Source organism: Eschrichtius robustus, chromosome 3 (genome assembly GCF_028021215.1).
Source record: "Eschrichtius robustus isolate mEscRob2 chromosome 3, mEscRob2.pri, whole genome shotgun sequence".
In the NCBI taxonomy this organism is placed as follows: Eukaryota; Metazoa; Chordata; class Mammalia; order Artiodactyla; family Eschrichtiidae; genus Eschrichtius; species Eschrichtius robustus.
This window is the reverse complement of record NC_090826.1, coordinates 185302512-185318054: the sequence shown is the minus strand read 5'-3', so window position 1 is coordinate 185318054 and position 15543 is coordinate 185302512. Positions and strand designations below refer to the sequence as shown.

Genomic DNA, 15543 nt, shown 5'->3' with positions numbered 1-15543 from the left:
GTAATTTTTTGCACATTTAAATGTTATGACCATTCCTAACTCCCCCCAACCCCTACCTCATGAGCCTTTTAGCTCTTAAAACTGTCTGGAAACCAAACCATACTTTAAATATTATTGTTACGGGAGAAAAATGAAAACACATTTCCCTTTTCTTTATGTGAGATGGGGCACCTTTGCATGACTCCTGCAGTCTGCCAGGGACCAGGAGTGGCCGGCTCGACTTCTGCGTGGTCCCCTACATACACGAAGTGACAACAGTCAGTCAACCTTATTTTCTAACCCCAGAACTCCTCTTCAAAATGATCAATACTCCTGCCCTGATGGCAACTCCAGCTTAACTTTGCTCTCGTCAACAGCCTCTGCTGCTCTTTTTTTTTTTTTTTTTAGGTCTCACATGAGCTTAAGTAGCTTCATTTTAACTCTTTCAGAGCAAGCCCAGACCTGTTTCTCTCGTCAAGAACAGGGTGGGAGCAGGGGTGGAGGGTACTTGTCAGAACAAATTACAATTTTTGGCAAGCATCTATGTCTCTTACCCACTTAGGAACTAGAATATTGCCTCGTAAAAGCAGTGCAGCCTTCTGTTATGACTTAATTATGAGGCCAAAATAAGGACACCATTTTATAGGCTCTTTTAAGGTATATACGTAAGATTTCCATCTTGGAACATAGCAAAAGAGATTACATTTTTCCTAGCTGCCCGTGGGCTTGTTCTGATAACACCAGCTCAGGAGATTGGCCCAGGACCCCAATCTCAAGGTCCCAGGGGAAGTTACACTGCGCATTTTCTTTGTCTACTTTCTCCTCCCCATCAGTGAAAGGGTCATACACCTCAAGCCCGAGCCAGGAAATCACAGTTCCCACTCTTACAACACAACTGCATCAGGGTCCCAAGAGAGGGGTAACGATGATTAATCCCTGATGCTGGAGAAACTACAAGGCTGTCCAGCTATGAGAGACCCTCCTCGTACCCCATCCAAGCCACTCTCACACGACTCACACGTAGGATGTGTCTCACCTGGTCCCAGTGTCATTTGGAATTCCCGACCCCTACCCCGGCCTCTTACCCGAACTGTGCTGTACTGAGCTGGAAAACAGAGCAGACTGTATAATCATGAAGAAGGGACATTTGGGCGAGAACATGGGCTGGTTGACACATTTCTGTAGGTCAAGACTGAATTCTTCACTCCATTTTAGACCTCAGTGATTAATTTCTTTAGGATCAATAACCCTCTGGGAGAACTGGCTCATGCCGTCAAAACTTAAGTGAGAGGGATGTGAACCAGAGAATATATTTCATATTTTAAAATAATAAACATGGACTTCCCTGGTGGCACAGGGGTTAAGAATCCACCTGCCAATGCAGGGGACAGAGGTTCATGCCCTGGTCCGGGAAGATCCCACATGCCGCGGAGCAACTAAGCCCATGCGCCACAACTACTGAGCCTGTGCTCTAGAGCCTGCGAGCCACAACTACTGAGACCACGTGCCGCAACTACTGAAGCCCGCGCGCCTAGAGCCCGTGCTCCACAACAAGAGAAGCCACTGCAAGGAGAAGCCTGCGCACCGCAACGAAGAGTAGCCCCCGCTCGCTGCAACTAGAGAAAGCCCGCGCGCAGCAACAAAGACCCAGCGCAGCCAAAAATAAATACGTTTATATATATTAAAAAAAAAAGAACAGAAGCAATATTGTAACAAGTTCAATAAAGACTTTAAAAAAAAATGGGTGTGAAGTGTTGAGGGATGAAAGGAGAGGAGGAATGCAAATAAAAAGCTTAGCCTAGTATTTAAAAAAAAAAATAATAATAATAATAATAAACATTAGTTGGCATGCCCATAGGTGTTCAGTACAATTTTTTCCCCTTAAAGATGTTCTTTGAGGAGACAAAACATCTAAGTGGCTTTGTACGAATGTGGGGTTCCGGGATGAGGGTGTATCCATAGAATAAGCCTCTTTAAACCAATCAGCTGCTCCGTTTCTCAGGTCCTGCCACCAGGACGCATAATCGGTTCTGGCAACTTACTGCCCTGGATTTTACCTAAGCTGCCTTACCAATTTTAGGATCACACCAAGAATTAATTTATTTAATATGCCTTGAACAAGAGGATGTATAGTCATCTACTACAGATGCCAATAACATTTTTTTCCACTTACATTTGCACTGGATCTCAAGCTACTTGGATTTTGGAGGAAGGGGCAGGGTGAACTTAAAACTGAATCTAGACCTTCAGGTAAGAATTTTGCATTTCATTTTATAATTAATCCTATTCTTTTATCAGAATGCTGAGAAAATCTGTGAGGAATATAGCAAACAGACAAAAACAAAATAAAATATATAACTATCATGTATTAATTACATGTTGCAGGCCAAAAATATGCTAAACAATTTATATGCATTGTTTATATACATTGTTTTACTTAATCCTTATTACAACCTGCAAAGTAGGTTTCATCAATGCTATTTTACAGCCAAGGAAACCAAGGCTCAGTGACCTCAGTGTTTATCCAGGGCCAGTCCACTCAAAGCCATGAGGTGGTAGAAGCAGGATTCAAGCCCACATCTTCCACCACACTGTACACTTTCAAGTTTCTATGTTGCAAAATGACATCATTATTCTCTTTCTGTCCCTCTGAAGTTTGGTCTTGGAATCGCCAAGGACATGACTTCCCATATTGATATATCACGGTCTACACGCTGGAGTAGCACAGAGTCAAGTGGTTCTTGAATGCAGAGGGGACCATATGCCTGGTTTCCCAAGGCATTTCATCAAGGTCTTTGGTTAAATTAGTGTCTCTGTTGTACCAGCTGGGAAATAATGAGCGAGACATTGATAAGAAGCAGAAATAATATTTATGTAAACATTACTTTGTGCCAGGCACTGTGTACTTTTCTGGCATTATCTTTTATTCATTCCAAGTATCCTATCCAAGGAGGTTTACTACCCATTTTACAGATAAAAACTGGGGCTCAGAGAGGCACAGTCATTTGTCCAAGGTCACACAAAGGGGGAGCTGGTGTTAGGTGGATTGGTACCTATAGATGTGGTCTGGCCAACCGACAGTGTTCTTAAACCTTAGGTTCTACTTGGTGGACTTTTTAGTATCAATTTTCGTGACATGGGCATGGAAAGGTCAACCTTCACAGGGCAGAGGAGACTTACTGTGACCCAGACTTACCAACAGACACAGTCATTTCAATAATAGCAACAAAGAAAAAAGATTCGGCAACATAGCTGCTTCACTAGGGGTTAAACACAAATAGGAGAGATGGGAGGATGTGCAGGATGTATTAGTTTTCCATTGCTGCTCTAACAAATTCCTGCAAATTTGGTGGCTTGAAGCAATATAAATTTATCATCTTAAGTTCTGGAGGTCAAAGGTCAGAAATGGGTCTCACTGAACCAAAACAAGATGTGTGTGCTTCTCCCAGAGGCTCCAGGGAAGAATCTGTTTCCTGTCTTCTTCCAAATTTAGAGGCGGCTTTCATGCCCTGGCTCACGACCTTGGTCTTCCCTCTTCAAAGTCAGCAACGACCAGTCGAGTCTCTCACTCCACCTCAGTCTGACACTGATATTTCTGCTTCCTTCTTCCACGTTTCAGGATTCTTGTGTTTACACTGGGTCCATCTGGATAATCCAGGATAACACCCCTATTTTAAGGTCAGCTGATCGGCAACATGGATTCCATCTGCAACCTTAGTTCCCCTTTGTTCTGTAACCTAACATATTCCCAGGTTCCAGGGATTAGGATCTTTGGGGCACCATTGTTCTGTCTACCACCCAGGAGCACCATAGCAACACATGGTCCAGGGGCAGGACACAAGGAGGTGTGGCATCGGGGAACTTTGTCAAGAGGCTGCAGGGCTTCAGGATCTACCGGAACTTTAGGGGCAGAGAATGCAAAACTGACAAGCACAAAGCAGGGTGTCAGGTTCAGAGGCTTGCATCAGACATAGGCGCTCGGCTTCCAAAATACTTGAGCCCAGAATTAGAGCCACACCAACCGCAAGGATGGTGATGCTGAGCTGTCTCCATTTTCAGTGGGAAGGATGTAAATGTCTCCTGAAGATGTTTTGTCCCAGGGCCTGAAGTGAATCAGGGCTCACAAGTGCAGGTCAAGTAGCAAGCGTTTTGTCTCCTCATCTGGGGACTGTCAACTCTGTAGTAGAGTCACAATGACAGGTTGTAGAAGATTCCAGAGGCTGATGGGGGATGACTGGAGGGTAGGCACATTTCTAAATATATACACCTCTGGTCTCTACTTCCTTAATTTCCTCCGATGCCATTCAAATTACATCATGTGTTGTTTGTCAGCTAGTTTTTTTTTTTTTTAATTTTAATTGAAGTATAGTTGATTTACAATGTTTCAGGTGTACAGCAAAGTGATTCAGTTAAACATATATACATATATATGTGTGTATATATATATATTCCTTTTCAGATTCTTTTCCATTATAGGTTATTATAAGATATTGAATATAGTTCCCAGTAGTAGACAGTAGGTCCTTGTTGTTTACCTATTTTATATATAGTAATGCCCACCTGTTAATCCCAAATCCCTAATTTATCCTCCCCTTTCCATTTTGATAACCATAAGTTTGTTTTCTGTCTGTGAGTCTATTTTTGTTTTGTAAATAAGTTCATTTTTATCATTTTTTTAGATGCCACGTATAAGTGATATCATATGGTACTTGTCTTTGTCCACTCATTGGGGTCACTTAGTATGATAATCTTTAGGTCCGTCCATGTTGCTGTAAATGGCATTGTTTCATTCTTTTTTATGGCTGAGTAATATTCCATTGTGTATATATATATATATATATATATATATACACACACACCACATCTTCTTTATCCATTCATCTGCCGATGGACATTTTTTCAAAGCTGTAGTGGGTACCAAGGATTAAAAGGGAAGTGTGGTTCACTGAAACCAAACACAGAGGTGTATCCTAATGGAAGTGAACACCAAACCCTAGTGGAATGAATGATAATTGAGACCCGCGGGAGTGGACAGCTGTGGGATCTTCCATGCTGTGTGTGTCACTTTCTCGGGCTCTCGGAATCCCAGTCCGATGGGGTGACTGGCTGACCAAAAAGCTCTATCAGAAGTCTCCAGCAAATCTCAGCCAGAGATTATGATGGCCCCAGAACACCCAAGGAGAGACAAAGTCAAAAGAGCTACAATCTAAGAACAATTCCATGGCTTTCCCATCTCTAATATCATCTCTATCTTTGAAAAGGAAGGACAAGGAGAAAAGAAGGAGCTGAGAGTTTGGTGAGAGAAGAGATGGGATAAAGAGAAATCATAAGAATTCAGTTCTTGGTGCATTATTCTCTTAAATTTAGTTTTACTCCTTTTGATATTTTACAAAGAGGGAAAAAACCATACCAAAGACTGTCTACTTACATAATACATATAACTTTCTATACTCTATAGACCCACTGGTGATTTTCCAAACCATTCAATGGGACAGCTACTTTCAATGAATGCATACCCTCCATGGGCCTCCATTCTCATCTGAAGATAACAGCAACACAAATAACAAATATTTGTGTGGTATTACATTTTACAGACACCTATACCCTAAATTCTGTTCTAAAAATCTGTCTACCCTGAGCTAAAACCATAGTTTAATACATTAGTTTCTGACCTGGTGACCTCACAGAAGTCTTTTCCTTTTTCTCACATTTCCCAATCATAAAATGGGAAGAATTTTAACACAACACATTTACATATTTGAAGACTACCATAAAAATACCTTAGTGTGTTCTATTTGAGATTGCAAAGTAAAATAGTAATATTGAATGTGGAGTGTTGTTTTGGACCTTCTTCAAGGTTTATTGTCTTTAATAATTGTATCTATAAAATTTAGCTTTTTTTCTTTTCATTATACGAAATAAAAATAATTTCTCTTGCCTTAATGGGTACTTTGCAAACAGATTCTAACTGAAAACTGAAAGAATTATCATTGCTATTTTCCTTAGTGGATAGTACATGATTTTATCCTTCAGACTTCTAAAATCCAGTCTAGTTGCATGCAGTAATAAAAATGTGAAATATCTTACAGTAGTTTTCATTTCAATATGTTATACAATGCAGTGTACTAGAATCGGGGTGGGGCTGTATAACAGAGTGAAAAGAGACCTGATTTTGGAGACCAAACAGACATGGTTTGAATTCTGTCTTTACTATTAGCAAGTTACTTTACCTCTCTGTGTTTTAATATCTTTTTTTTTTTTAACATCTTTATTGGAGTATAATTGCTTTACAATGGTGTGTTAGTTTCTGCTTTATAACAAAGTGAATCAGCTACACATATACATATATCCCCATATCTCTTCCCTCTTGCTTCTCCCTCCCTCCCACCCTCCCTATCCCACCCCTCTAGGTGGTCACAAAGCACCGAGCTGATCTCCCTGTGCTATGCGGTTGCTTCCCACTAGCTATCTATTTTACATGTGGTAGTCTATATATGTCCATGCCACTCTCTCACTTTGTCCCAGCTTACCCTTCCCCGTGTCCTCAAGTCCATTCCCTACATCTGCGTCTTTATTCCTGTCCTGCCCCTAGATTCTTCATGACCTTTTTTTTTTTTTAGGTTCCATATATATGTGTTAGCATACGGTATTTGCTTTTCTCTTTCTGACTTACTTTGCTCTGTATGACAGACTCTAGGTCCATCCACCTCACTACAAATAACTCAATTTTGTTTCTTTTTATGGCTGAGTAATATTCCATTGTATATATATGCCACATCTTCTTTATCCATTCATGTGTTGATGTGTTTTAATTTCTGCATCAGTACAATAGATAAAATGATTCTGAACTCCAAGAATTTTTGTGAAGCTTAAATAAGAAAATAATAAAAATTTTAAATGCCTGAAAAAAATTAGTCATTCTATAAATTGTTAGACCTCTTCCTCTTACCCTCCCTTTAATTAAGCTTCACTGCTTGGGGTTGTCACAGGTGGGTGTGTTTCCAGAAGAATTTTACAGGAGAAAATGAAGCACAGTAATCAAAGTCTCCTGGATATTTCTATACACACATATGTCTACATATATGTGTACATTGTATGTATATGTATAAACATTCAGCAAAATGTCTGGAAGATACACATCAATTGATAACGGGGGTTATTCTGGAAAGGATTTGGGATTAGAACAGCAGTCAAGAAAGACTAGCGGCCTTCCCTGGTGGCGCAGTGGTTGAGAGTCCGCCTGCCGATGCAGGGGACACGGGTTCGAGCCCTGGTCTGGGAAGATCCCACATGCCGCGGAGCAACTGGGCCCGTGAGCCACAACTACTGAGCCTGCGCGTCTGGAGCCTGTGCTCCGCAACGGGAGAGGCCGCGACAGTGAGAGGCCTGCGCACCGTGATGAAGAGTGGCCCCCGCTCGCTGCAACTGGAGAAAGCCCTCGCACAGAAACGAAGACCCAACACAGCCATAAATAAATAAATAAATAAAATAAATTAAAAACGTCTGCTTTGCAAAAGACAACGTCACGAGAATCAGAACACAAGTTGGGAGAAAATATTTTAAAAAAAAGAAAGAAAGACTAGCTTTTTGGGAACTCTACTCAGTATCTTGTAATAACCAATAATGGAAAAGAATCTGAAAAAGAATATATATATATATATATATATATATATATATATATGAATCACTTTGCTGTACACCTGAAACTAACACAACATTACAATATTGTATATCAACTATATTTCAATAAAAATGTTTTTAAAAAGTATCTTAGAACCTCATGGCCAGAAACAAAGACCACATTGTTTTAAAGAGCCCTGCCTGTTCCTGGTTTGAAACCCACTCAGAATGCCTGAGACCCTGGTTTTCAAAGGTACTTTAGCAAGAACGTATTTGTTCCTCTGCACCTTAGCCCCAGGCATGGACTCTGGTTGACAAGCAGAACCGGCATCACTGATCGGGGTGGGGGTGGGGGGGGGTGCCCACTGATAGTTTCTTCAACGTCACTGCATCTGACTCAGTCTATCCAGGCTACTCCAGAGCTGGCCTCGTGAGAAATGGCAGAGCCAGGCTGGAACCCAGTAATATAACTCCATGCTCTGTGTTGCCTCTTCCATGATTGCATTTTTGTTAGAGGTTTTTACATTCACTCAGCACTTATGCCATTCTTTGGAAGCCAAGGTTAGGCTTGCCTTCTCTCTTCTGAAAAATGTAATCCCATTTTTTTGTGTGTGCCAGAACCTGAGAGCACTTAGAAATTCTCCGTATTCAGCTCTCATTATTTACAGAGTAATGGTACTTAGCAATAAATGACACACAGAGGGGATTCTCCATACGGTGGCCATATAAAACCCACGCTGATGTGGCACAAGAATAAAAAAGCTCAAGGCGACAGCAAGGAAAGCAAGGTTGTATCTAGTTTTGCATCTGTTACTATCTCTCTGATTCTGGGCTGGTTATTTAACTTGTCAAATTGTAAGTCAAATTATAAGTCCCCTCCAGTTCAGATTTTTTAAAATTTTATTATCTTTACTAACAGGTCTGGCATGCAGCTTTAAGACCGTAACGTGAAACTGGGTCAGACAGATGGCTGAACTAGTGGCTTATGACCTAAGTCTCAAAAGTCTGGATCTCTGTTTTGTAATCTTTACATTGTTCAGGTGGCTATCATCAAAAAGATACAATTTACAGCTCACACACCAATGCCACAGACTTCTGTTTGACAGACAGCATTGCATCAAAATACATCAGAAGCAAAAACTCTTTTAACCATGGGAGAAATGAACAAAAACATAATTTTAATAGAAAAGCCACCCCTAATTGAGTGGGAGCTGCTCAAATGCAGGGTGGGGGGTTGGCTTTAGATGTTCTCCAAGGTTCCTCCCATTGGGGAAGCCGTCATTCTGGTTATGAGGTCAGCGCTTCTGTGTCTTCACATGACAATCCCAGCCACCTCTGCACGTCCAGTGCCACAGAATGCATAAGGCAGAACTTCCAGACTCCTTTTGATTCAAGCACTACTTGTAGACAAAGCCATGCCCTCAGCTGCAGAATTTGGAACTTCAGACCGTGTCATGGATGGGATCGCTGATGAGCAGAGCTCATGGCTTTGAAGCACTGAACACATTTTTTTTTTAATCTTTCCAGAGACGGTGTTTGTATGCTTGACTCAGCCGAAATGCATCACGGGTGTTTTCCTTATTATCTCTCTTTTAGTATCTAGTTCCTTGCCACTTTCAGGGTCCTGGACTGGCTCCTACTTCCTGGCAGCCCTGAGCTTAAGCCTAGGTTGAAAGTTAGAGCAAAAGTGAAACAGTTTGGAAATGTGGTACGACTGCTTTTGGCTTAAGTGTTAAAATTGCCAGTAAATCAGAAAACAAAGAGAAGACAGAGCATTTGCCCAAAGCAGAATTTCACCTGCATGAATAATTTTCAGAGCTTAGGAGGCTATTAAACCCTTTCTTTACACATATTTCTAAGCTCCGTTGAGATCTCTCCCTGAATTCACAGATGTTTATAATATCTTGATGTGTCAAGCAATGTTCGGCTTCAGAGTCAAATTGTAAGTCCCCTCCAGCTCAGATTTTTTTTAATTTTATTATCTTTACTAACAGGTCTGGCATGCAGCTTTGAGACCATAACGTGAAACTGGGTCAGACAGATGGCTGAACTAGTGGCTTATGACCTAAGTCTCAAAATGTAGGCATGTGCTAAATATAATTACCAAAAGAATACATTCACGATTTTTTATTTAAGTTTTTACTTAAACAATGATTGAGTCACCACTCTCCACCAGAGCCTCAAGTGGGAAAGTCTTAAACAGGCTCCACGTATATGCTGCTAGTTTAGTTTATAGTGTTCGTATCTTAAAATTTCTTATTTCATCTTTCATGGACTAGTGCCACTGTTCTTAAACTTTAGAATCCTAGGTACAAGCAGCAGGTGATGCAGTCAGGATTACTTCAATGCGGTCAGGAAACTCAAGGCTTTTCTGTGCTTCTCATTCTCATCACCTCCCCTGAAGATGAAGAATCAGGACCAACCCCTCCCCACACCCACCCAAGGGTACAAAGAGACCCCAGCCCCCTTTGTAATCCAGGGAACCACTATTTGGATGGGTCCACCACATTTGAGAAAGAAAAGAGAGGATTGTCTCTTGCCTTGTGTAATCCTGAGTCATTTAGGTGGTTATCTTAGAAAAGATGCCAGATAGTGTCTTACAACCAGAAAGGATACAGTGTAGAAAACAGAGACATTGTAGAGAGACATGAGATCGCTGGTTACATTGACAAGAGCTAGACTTAGTTGGTAATGTCATTTCCAAATGGTTATTTTCAGGCACCTTTTGTTTCTTGAAGTTTTGTAGGGACCATTGGAGCAGAAATTATACCTAGTACCCATTTGACTTTTTTTTTTTTAACTGTGTTTTTTTTTAAAGCCCTTTATGGAGCTGAAAAAAAGAAAAAAAGAAAGAAAGAATACAACAAAAAGCTGGCGGGTGGTCTTGAAATGATGGAATCATATCTTTATTTGAACTACGCTTAGGTTTCTTGGCACGTTTAGGGCTGAACAGGTGGGTGAAATTCAGTACAAATAATCTGGGCTGGAAGAGGATGTGATCCTCAACCAAATGCTGGGAGGGACCTGAACATTTTTTTTCATCAGATCCTGAACCCATTTCAGCAGCCCTAGCTACACCTCTGAGGTTACACTTCCATGCTGTATAGAGAAAACATGCCAGAGTCTTCTTGTATAACTACAACCAAATCTGCAGTCTCCACTGGTCCCTACCAAAGGGTTACAGCTAAACATTTCCTACTGTAAAGAGTCACTGTCAGTTTTGTAGTCAGAAAACAGAGGAACACACAGAAACATCACAATCCATTCCTTCCTTGTACCTTATGATCTAAACACAGGCCCCAGTAGTTTGTGCCCAAAATAATCAGGGCAGAAACAGGCAATGAGTCCGATTAGAATTGCTCAGCAGATTTAATACACACTTTATTCTACATGTGTCTCCATTTTATTTTCTTTCTTTTATTAATCTTTTAACTATATCAGTGGAAGAAAATTGTTGAGTAACTTTTTTTCTGGAAGCAGAAAACAGGTCAGTTTAGGTAAGATTAATGCACATGTACTGAATTTCTAATGGGGGAAAAACAGAAATTAGGACATGAATGAAAATGAAGGCACACTATTATTATTGCTGCATGCCAGGTTGATTTGACCCACCAGTAAACATGCTATTCAGTGTATCTATCGATGTAACAGAAAACAGCAAAGCTACTTTTTACCTTAAACATTTTTAAGCAGAAAGACTACTAAAAGGTGATAACCTGGACTAACCCAACTGTCTTTATTTCTGCTCCCAATGCTAAGCTGCTGAGAGCTTTGGGGTCCAGCCCCAGGACCCAGCTGACTTCATATCCAGTGCACAGGACTCCTTGGCCAGACCTCAGCTCATCTCCTGCGTAATTCACCAGGTCAACTCTTTCAAACTGTTTCCCTTGTTAAACCCCACAAACTCACTCTTTCAAGATATTACTTTGTAAACTAACACATTGATAAAGAGATTAAGTTCTCCCTTCCTAATATTCCCCTTTCCCTTTGGTTTTGGGGGATGAAATGTTCTTCTTTCCAAGCCAAAGCTTCCACCTTTGCTTTTGTATCATTTTTTTTAGATTCCACATGTAAGTGATATCATATGATATTTGTCTTTCTCTGGCTGACTTACTTCACCCTGATACGTAAAGCAGACAAAGAATGCACACAGAAAAGAAGCTTATAGGCCAATATCACTGATGAACATATATGCAAAAATCCTCAACAAAATACTAGAAAACCGAATGCAACAATATATTAAAAGGATCCTACACTTTTGCTTTTAAACCAGTTTTTTAGAATCACCATCAGGTCCTTGACTGGGCACTACTTACCTACAAATTTATGTTCAGGTCCTAAATCTTACCTACAAATCTACTCACATCTCTCCCATCTAAAGATATCCTCCATTCTCTTTAAACCACTGCAACCGGGAGTGTGTACCTGCCACCCACTAGGACTGACGCCTGACCTTGACAATGACAAACCCCAGTCGGTTCTCAGCCCCCATCACGCTTGCCCTGCCAGCAGCACTTCACACCATCACCCTTAGTCTGTTCAGCCCAAGAGGCCAAATCCAATTAACCAACTGCCAAATCTCAACCTGTTGACTCTTCCAGAGCGTTTGAAACCATTAACCAACCTGTCATTACTGAAACCACCCCCCTCCTGTTTTTCTTGATATTTAATTCTCTTGGTTTGTCTAATAATTCTCCAAATATTTCTTTTCAGTCCTCTCGGTGGAGTCCCCTTCCTCTGTCCATCCCTGAAATGTAGACTTTCCGATCAAATAAACAAAAAACTATATGGAGAAAAAATAGCTTGAAGTGAGTCACTAAAACGTTTTCTCAGGTTAGTTAGAGAGTGAGTTATTTATTTCCATTTTACTACTGTATATGTTCTATTTTTCTCTAATTAACGAACTTTCATTTTATTTTCATCAAAATGATGCATACACGTGCTTAAAAATTAAATGGCATAGAAATAGTTATAAGGAAAAACAATGCTTGTCTTCGATGCAACCACCCCACACTGAATCCTGCTTTCCAGAAAACAGCTTTTAATCATTGCTGTTTTAAGACTTACATGCCGGGCTTCCCTGGTGGCGCAGTGGTTGAGAATCTGCCTGCCAATGCAGGGGACACGGGTTCGAGCCCTGGTCTGGGAAGATCCCACATGCCGCGGAGCAACTAGGCCCGTGAGCCACAACTACTGAGCCTGCGCGCCTGGAGCCTGTGCTCCGCAATGGGAGAGGCCGCGATAGTGAGAGGCCCGCGCACCGCGATGAAGAGTGGCCCCCGCTCGCCGCAACTAGAGAAAGCCCTCGCACGGAAACGAAGACCCAACACAGCCATAAATAAATAAATAAATAAACCCAAAGTTTAAAAAAACACTTATAAAAAAAAAAAAAAAAAGACTTACATGCCTTTATGTCTTGAAACAATTATTCATAGGAATAGGATACAAGTCAGACTGCTTAACATGGAACTCCAAAACACAGTGATATAAGGCACTGCTCCGGCCTCCCTGTGGAGGACATGGCCCTTTTCCACAAGCTTCATAGACATTCTGCCTCACCTGCACTCCAGCCTAGGGAAGGCAGGGAGAGAGAGGAGGGGCGGCCAGGCTCCTTCTATTTCAAGGAACTGACCTAAAGGCTGCACACTACATTCCAGCATGGCTCCTTGTTGGCCATACCTAGCTTCAAGGAAAATGTAGTTGTTAGCTGGGTGTTCATGTACCCAGATTCATTTTTATTGCATAAAAGAAAGGGAGAATGAACATTAAAAAAGCCACTAGCAGCCCCTGCCACATGTATGCAGCTCTTTCTGAACAATCAGCTTCAGATGTTACCTGTTGGCTTCCGCAATGTTGGATGAAGATCTAGTTCATCTATAACCCCTTCCCTTCTTCCTTCCCCTCCTTAATAGAGTTAGTTCACTAATATTGGTCCCTCTCTGTGTTATCTTTATCCCCCCCCCTTTGTAAAATGACCATGTTGTCACCTGTATCCTTCCCTTCACTTCTCAGTGTTGTAAACAAATCTTACTCTTATATCATCAAGGTTCATAACATTTACATTTTTTGATGTACCCACATAAAGTCTTTGGTGTTTGCCTCTGGGTTGATTCTACAAGATGAAAAAACAGTTAATAGCAGTGACAACATTTGACGGTGTAAACATTAATCACTTGGTGCTAAGTAGTGTGCTTTAACTCCACTCTCGTCTCTAAGACACCAAGATCATGAACACTCTCTAAAGAGGATCTTCCTAGACTCAAGTTCAAGTTGATTCTCCCTTCTTATTCTCCCTTCTCCCTTCATCTTCATTCATTCAGCCTCACTCATCATCATGAGATGTACCCTAGCTCATTTGCTTCATATCCAGACTATGATTTTCTTTTTTCTTTTTAAAGATTTTTTTGATATGGACCATTTTTAAAGTCTTTATTGATTTTTCTACAATATTGCTTCTGTTTTATGTTTTGGCTTTTTGGCCCCGAGGCATGTGGGATCTTAGCTTGCCGACCAGGGATCGAACCTGCACCCCCTGCGTTGGAAGGGGAAGTCTTAACCACTGGACCACCAGGGAGGTCCCTTGTCAGCACTTTTAAAACTCAGTTTTCCTTCTACTTCCTCTGATATCTACCATGCTTTCTTTTCACTGTATGTTTAAACCTTTTTTTCTTTTACTATAATTTTAATGAGGTTTCAACAGAGAGATTAAATAGAGTGTGCTGAGTCTGGCATTTTCTACTGGAAGTACACATTTTATGTCGAAAAATTTCAGCAGTTTGGTGCTCACTTTGGCAGCACACATGGTAAAATTGGAACGATACAGAGAAGTTACCATGGCCCCTGCACAAGGATGACATGCAAATTCGTGAGGTGTTCCATATTTTTTGCACCCCAATGTTCATGGCAGCACTATTCACAATAGCCAAGACATGGAAGCAACCTAAGTGTCCATCAACAGATGAATGGGTAAAGAAGATATGTACACATATATACAATGGAATATTACTCAGCCATAAAAAAGAATGAAATAATGCCATTTTCAGCAACATGGATGGACCTAGAGATTATCATACTTAGTGAAGTAAGTCAGAAAGAGAAAGACAAATATTATATGACATCACTTATACATGGAATCTAAAAAATAATACAAATGAATTTATTTACAAAACTAGAAACAGACTCACAGACAAAGAAAACAAACTTATGGTTACCAAAGGGGAAAGGGTGGAGGGAGGGACAAATTAGGAGTATTGTATTAGCATATACACAGTACTATATTTAAAATAGATAAACAACAAGGACCTACCATGTAGCACAGGGAACTATATTCAATATCTTGTAATAACCTATAATGGAAAAGAATCTGAAAAAATACATATAAATACATGTAATTGGATCACTTTGCTGTACACCTGAAACTAAAACAATATTGTAAATCAACTATATGTCAATAAAAAAAAATTTTTTTTAAGAAAAAAAATTTTAACAATTTAATGCTCTTTAGAGGTTTCCCCGAGCCTTTTCTCCTCCATCTGCCTGCTCAGCCTGGCTCTTCACCATCACAATTGAGATGTCTTCAATTTCTCCATACATATGATTCCTAAATTGCTGTATGTGGCCTTATTTAATACTTTCCACAGGGCTTCCCTGGTGGCGCAGTGGTTGAGAATCTGCCTGCCAATGCAGGGGACACGGGTTCGAGCCCTGGTCTGGGAAGATCCCACATGCTGCGGAGCGACTAGGCCCGTGAGCCACAATTGCTGAGCCTGTGCGTCTGGAGCCTGTGCTCCGCAACAAGAGAGGCTGCGATAGTGAGAGGCCCGCGCACCGCGATGAAGAGTGGCCCCCACTTGCCGCAACTAGAGGAAGCCCTCACGCAGAAACGAAGACCCAACACAGCCATAAATAGATAAATAAATAAAGTTAAAAAAAAAAAAAAGGAAC

At 40.9% G+C, this 15543-nt stretch overlaps 1 non-coding gene across 1 annotated transcript; it reads left to right on the top strand.

Moving 5' to 3' along the window:
• The first annotated feature begins 14378 nt into the window (after positions 1 to 14378).
• On the top strand, positions 14379 to 14484 carry LOC137763112 (U6 spliceosomal RNA). Its single transcript, XR_011073678.1, has one exon. It is a non-coding gene; the product is annotated as a U6 spliceosomal RNA (small nuclear RNA).
• Positions 14485 to 15543: the final 1059 nt, after the last annotated feature.